The following is a 7250-nucleotide window of genomic DNA, read 5'->3' as shown; positions in this document are numbered from 1 at the left end:
GAAAGTTAGTGCACACACAATATAAATTGTTATCATCAAAACACTACAATGGAGATATGATATTCAACACCCCGCTCGACAGACCCAAACCCAGCCACCCTCCATCGAGCTCAACCCCGCTCGAACTTGCCCCGCGCCGCCAACGTCGATCTGTTCGACGCGTAGGCAAGATCCCTCTTGCTCATCGTCTTGTCTATTTATTTTTAATACGTTAAGAATTTATTAATTATATACGTTGATTTAACTATGCTAGATTATGTTATAACGTGATTATTTGCGTGAGTTGTTGATACTGTGTGATTATATTCTGCGAAACGATGCTATAAGTGATGAATAGATATGTCAAAAATAGTTTATGTTTAATTCGTGATGTTTGGAAGGAAAAAAATGTAATTACAGGAATTTTTTTGAATGATTTATAATGAGGAAAATATTTTAAAAGGAATTATTTCGAGAAAATAATTTATTTTGGATATGGAGTATTTTTGAATAATTGTTATGATTAAAAGAATTTTATTTTGAGAAAAAGAGTATTTTAGATTATTTTATAAAATATCATAGAAATCATATATAAATTAAAAAGTATTAATGTTCATAAATAATAATAGAATATATTTTAAGAAGATCACTTTAGAATTTTATAATGAGAGATAACTTTAAAGGAAATTATTTTTAGAACTAATAACTGAGATTTCGATTTTCATGTGCAAAACATCTATTAATGGTAGTTTCACGTTGCATTGTTAATAGTAGCTTTACTCTCGTATGTTCCTTGCATGTTATTTTTAGAACTAATAACTTAGATTCTTGGCTAAGTATGATTCTTGTGAGACGTAGATCAGTTGTATTTCTTTCCATACATAGATCGGGATTAATATTTAATTATTTACAATTTGAGACATATGGTATATACATGAGGGTTTCCTTGTTTAGATTATTTCGCTCGACGTACTACGTCTCGAGTTGTAGATTTTTAAATATTAATTCTATCTATTGTATGATCTTGTTGCTTGGATGGTTTCTGATCGCTACCTGCATGATCTTGTTACTTGGTTGATTTTTAGATTCGTCTGATTATTAGTATTCCAGTTGCACGCCTCTATTGTTATTCTATCATCACATGTTATATTTTTTTTCTGTTATCGCATTGACCACGCATATATTATCATTATCGTTGTTGTATTTGTTCTTGCCTTGGGGGATCTTGCCGTGTGTTTTACACGCTGACGTACTCCTATTTTCTGGGTGTACGTCAGATTTAGGAGATGTACAGCCTTAGTTCGGGATAGTACAAGAGGCAAAGGATTTGCCGCAGTGAGGTCTTCCAGATGGATCAGAGGAACAATCTGAAGCTTAGACTTTTCTTTATGTAGTAGTTGATAAGCGCTAGATCTCTTTTGTAGAACCTTACTTTAGTCTGATATTGGATTTAGTTGTTTTAGCAGTACTTTCCTTTATTTCTGTTGGATTATGTATTTTTATATTTTTAGTTGGACCGTTTTGTAATAAGGGCGTGTTTGACCCATATGTTTAGGTCTGGGATGATTTACCATTGATGATATGTCTATTTCTTATTCTGGGTTGTCATTATATTCTTGCTATGTGTGATTGGGGACCTGTGACTTCGCATTATATTTATTTCTAGACGCTTAGCGTATTGGGTTGAGAAGAAAAAAAAGAAAAAAAATGGTAGTGTATATTTCTTCTCAATCTAATACGTCGCGGGCTTGTTCATGTTCCTGTTCCCGTGTATTTTGGGAAGCGGGGCGTGACAGTCCAAAAGATGAGTTTCCACTTCCTATCACAGATGTTATGATTGACAACACCTGCGGATATGAAAGAATGTCCTTCATGGATGGATTCTCCGGGTACAATCAGATCAAGATGCATCCGGAAGACGAAAAGCATACTGCTTTCAGAACACCACTGGGGATGTATTGCTATACAGTAATGCCATTCGGCCTGAAAAACGCAGGTGCAACTTATCAACGTGCAATGAATACCATCTTTCACGAACACCTACGTAAGAAGATCGAGTGCTACGTTGACGATATAGCAATAAAAAGCCAATATAAGGATGATCATCTTATAGACTTGAAGACAATGTTCGATATCATACGAGCACATCAATTAAAGATGAACCCGACAAAATCATTCCTTGGGGTGTCAAGCGGAAAATCCTTAGGATTTATTGTTACATCTAAGGGGATTTCTCTTGACCCAGAGAAAATCCGCGTTATCCAAGATATGCCACCTCCAAAGAAACTCAAAGAGCTTAGGGGTTTGCAAGGGAGATTGGCCTATATTCGTAGATTTATATCAAATCTCTCAGGACAGGGGTTTGCAAGGGAGATTGGCCTATATTCGTAGATTTATATCAAATCTCTCAGGACGCTGTCAACCCTTCTCTAAGCTCATGAAGAAAGGAGTATATTCGTAGATTTATATCAAATCTCTCAGGACGCTGTCAACCCTTCTCTAAGCTCATGAAGAAAGGAGTATCCTTTGTTTGGGATAACGATTGCCAAAGAGCATTTGAAGAGATTAAAGAGTATCTTACTCAACCGCCGGTTCTTGTAGCCCCAATATCAGGAAAGCCATTCCTATTGTATGTGAGAGCCATGGAACATTCTCTTGGAGCTTTATTGGCCCAGAATAATGATCAGGGTCAAGAGCAAGCCATCTATTACCTAAGCAGGACTATGATGGGAGCCGAACACCGATACAATCCAGTTGAAAAAGAATGCCTCGCTCTGGTATTCACAGTTCAAAAAATGCGACATTACCTAGTTGGACAAACAATTCGCGTCATCTGAAAGATTAATTTCCTGAGAGTTCTGATGACAAAGCCATCGTCTCTAAATTGCCGGCTCGCAAAATGGGCCATTCTCTTGTCATAATATGATATGCAATTTATGCCCCAAAAGGCGGTCAAGGGTCAAGCATTGGCAGATTTCTTAGCTGATCACCCGGTGCCAGGGACATCTAAGTTGTATGAAGATTGCCAGACGAAGTCGCTGAAACTTGCGTTACTCAAGAAACTACACAAGTGTGGAAATTATTCTTCGACGGTGCATCTAGGTTAAACCCTCATGGAGCAATCACCGTGAGAGTAGGAGTAGTATTAATCTCTCCGAACGGTCACGTAATCCCAAGAGAATTTTCCCTAATCGAACCCTACACCAACAATGTAGCCGAGTATAATGCTCTGTTATTAGGAATGCAATTTGCCGAAGAACTTAATATTCAGCACCTCGAAGCTTACGGTGACTCTCAGCTCATCGTTAATCAAGTCCGAGGGGAATACGAAGTGAGTCATGAGGTTCTTATCCCGTATTATTTTGCGGTGCTAAAGCAAGCTGAGAAGTTCGAAGGTTTCTTTATTGAATACATTCCACGAGCTCAGAATGCTTACGCAGACGCTTTAGCCTCGCTGGCAACTTCATTAGCGTTGCCTCCAGGGGCTGAAAATACAATCCTGGTTACAGGACGCGAGTTATACTGTTTCAAGATTCCTATGGAGGAAAGCTCCGATAAGATACCGACAGGAGAAGTCTGTACAACCTCGATGGAATTTGAAGCTAGAGATTGGCGATTCCCGTACATCGACTATGCCATATACGGAATGTTGCCTGATGACCCTAAGGAAGCGTCCACTATCAAATGAAAGGCCCTCTAATTCTATTATGATGCAGTCTCTCAAACCCTATATCGTAAATCACATGACGGAGTTTTGCTTCGATGTCTCTCTCGGAAGGAAGCGAAAGAGGCCCTTAAGGAAGCTCATGACGGATTGTGCGGAGCTCATCAGCCTGGAGCTAAATTAGGCGATCGTCTTCGACGAATTGGATATTACTGGCCAATAAATTAGGCGATCGTCTTCGACGAATTGGATATTACTGGCCAAAAATATTCTCAGACGCAGTCGACTACGCTAAACGCTGTCATGCATGTCAGATTCATGGGGACTTTATCCATCAAGCGCCAGGTAATTTGCATCCCACATCGGCATCTTGGCCGTTTGAAATGTGGGGCATGGATATTGTTGGACCAATCTCTCCTCCGACTTCCAAAGGACACCGGTTTATTTTGGCCGTAACCGACTATTTCTCCAAGTGGGCAGAGGCAATCCCGCTAAAAGAAGTCATGATAAAGAATGTGATCAAGTTCATTAAACATCACGTCATCTATCGCTTTGGAGTCCCGAGACGAATAGTTCACGACAACGGGACACAATTTGTTAGCTTTGGATTTCAGAGATTCTGTGATAAATTTCGCATCCAAAGTGTTGCATCCACGGCATATTATCCGCCAGCGAATGGTCTTGCAGAAGCTTTTAACAAAACCATTGTGAAACTTCTCAAAACGTTTGTGTCTAAAAGCCGATGTGATTGGGACGAAAGACTCGGCGAATGTTTGTGGGCCTACCGTACAACAGTGAGGACCCCTACAAGAGCTACACCATTCTCTCTAGTATATGGCTGTGAAGCCGTATTGCCATTAGAAATCCAAATCCCTTCCTTAAGAGTCGCTATCACAACCGGACTGACGGAAGAAGAGAAACACCAACGACGTTTGCAGGAACTCGAAGCTTTAGAAGACAAGCGACTTCAAGCTCAGCAATAGATTGAACTATATCAAGCCCGTATTTCTAAAGCCTACAACAAAAAGGTTAAGAAACGGATTTTCAAGAAAGGTGATTTGGTTTTGGCTAATCGACGACCTATGGTGATGACCCATAAAATCAAAGGGAAGTTTAATCCCAAATGGGAAGGACCTTTTGTGGTAGAGACAGTCTATTCCAACGGAGCTTATCGTCTCATCAATAAAAAAGGCAACAGATATATGATGCCAATTAATGGGAAATTTCGTAAGAAATATTATCCGTAAGTTGCAAGTCTCTTGAGCTTAGCTGGGGGTTGCTTATAAAATATTTGTTTGAACGAATTGTTCTCCTACTTTGTATGTCGCCAAGTTAATATTACACCTCTGACTATTTAAGTTGTCGAGAAATATTATAATAAAGAAAATTTCCTAAGTTGTTGGATTGATTTGGTTCAGTGGAAAAGTCGCAACCTAAGATGCGCACCCAAGGTTGGAAGAAAGAGCGTCTAGCTTCCCTGAACGCAAGTTCTACAACTGCGTTTCAAGTCTCCCGAACGCAAGTTTTAACCCTGCGTTTTTGGTTCCTATAAGGGGGCAGACCCACGTTGAGTGCATTCAAACACAGAATCTCAACTACAACGAAGAAACTTCCAGAGATTACCCTAACAACAGCAAAGGGGATCCCCAACAAATTGGAATGCGTCAGATCTCTCTGAACGCAAGTCTTATAACTACAACTCAAATCTCGGAGTTGCGTTCAAACCTGTTTGGACACAAAAATAAAACCATGCGTTTTTTATAAGCATGCGTTCAAATCATTCAAACACAAGGGAATAATCTTCAGAGATTCCCATACCACAAAAGAGACCATATCATTTCAGGAAATGTCAACAGTTCATCACAGGCAAGAGTAATAATTGCTATGAAAGTATCAAAAGTTATTACAAGCCAAAAAGTATTATAAAAGCCTTCAAAGAGAAAAAGATGTGAGGCGGGCTTTAACCTGGGATATACGCGCAGAATGCTTGGCTCGGACTTTTGCTTCAGCCCTCCCCCTCAATTCTTCAGCAGTGGCGGCAGCAGCAGCAGTTCCTGATTGCAAGGCTTGAAGAGCCTCCTCTATCTCTGGCTTCAAGTCAGTACTCTGCAATTTCTCTAAGGTTTCCACAGTGCCTGAGAAGAAGTAAATCTTCTCAGCATAGTGCAAAGCCCAGCTGCGGTTGATACGAGAGAGAGAGCGCATCACATCCATGAACGAGCTCTGGAATTCTGAAAATGTGGCCCATCCTTGCTCAGAAATAAGGTATGCTTGCCTCACCATGTTCTCCAGAAGCTTCGTGAGGAAGTCCACACTCCCGGGGAGTGGAGTAAAAACCTCACCGGGAAGGACTATAGCGAGGGGAGTGATCAAAGGAGCATCTTCGGAAATAAGGGGAGCAGCAGCAGAAGCCCCACCTTGCAGACAAACAAAAAGCAAAGTTAATAAAATAGGTGAATGCAAACGCAGTGGTCTAGGCATGCGTCAAGATCAGCCTGAACGTAAGGAAACTAGACCCGCGTTGGATCACTATGAACGCAAAACTTCTTCCTATGTCTAAGAATAAGGGATCAACCCTTCGTCTCATCAATAAACACAGAAGTTCCCTTCTGCATTCAAGATCAAAGAACGCAGGAATGTTGTTTGTATCTAAGACGAGTAGTTTTCGTCAATGAGCACAGAAACTTCTCCGTGTGTTCAACATTAAGGGTTTGACCCTTCGTTACGACAATGGGCACAGGAAATTCTTTTATCATCCAAAATCAAGGAGACGAACAGTTTTCGTCAAGAGACATGCAAGTTCTTTTCACATTCAAGATTGAAAAGACGAATCTTATTCGTCATCATCAACCAGAATTCATCTAAGGAATTTCAAGAAAACCTATCGAAAAAGAATGCTTAAACGAAGAAAACAGCGTGGCTTACCTTGAAATCCAGCCGTCGGTGATGGAGGCGTCGACGTCAGTCCGAAAGAGGACCCGAAAACATTCTCCGACGACGGTGTAGGGTGCACCATCTTTTCGTCTCCGCTCGAGCAAGATTTCTTGGAAGCCATGGCCAGAAGACGAGACGAAATAGTAGAAGAACTAACGAGAAGAAACTCGTTTCTAAGAAAGAAGTTTAAGCGTTAAGGCTTTTTGACAAGACTAATCAAGCCTAATTATAAATAATTAAATGATATAGAGTTCCAAGACTCCCGACGGGTGTGGTCTCTTCGTCATCATTGCAGTCGCTTGGACTTCCGATTAGACGCGGGACAAAACCCTGCGTCCATAAGATAGGCAGGCCAGACTGTTCGCGGGGAAAATGGTTTTCTTCTTCATTGAAATAATTATCATCTTGGGTTACAAAAGATCCGGTCTTTTTTAGATCCGGTTACAATTAAATCAAAGAAAAAAGAAAAATTACAACTTTCCTTATTTGTCGAACGAATCGCGAGATCCTGTTTTGCGGTCTCTCGCTTTTGTGGGTTCTTTGCCGACGCTGGGGTTAATCCGTGGACCACCACGCGATCTAGATCCGGTCGGATCTACACGATTATTCGGGTATTATTCCACGAAGGGAATAATAGCCGGGAGGGATTAGTCCACCAAGGGAATAATCGCTC

This window comes from Asparagus officinalis, chromosome 8 (assembly GCF_001876935.1).
Source record: "Asparagus officinalis chromosome 8, Aspof.V1, whole genome shotgun sequence".
Classification (NCBI taxonomy): domain Eukaryota; kingdom Viridiplantae; phylum Streptophyta; class Magnoliopsida; order Asparagales; family Asparagaceae; genus Asparagus; species Asparagus officinalis.
Note: the sequence above shows the minus strand (reverse complement) of the source record.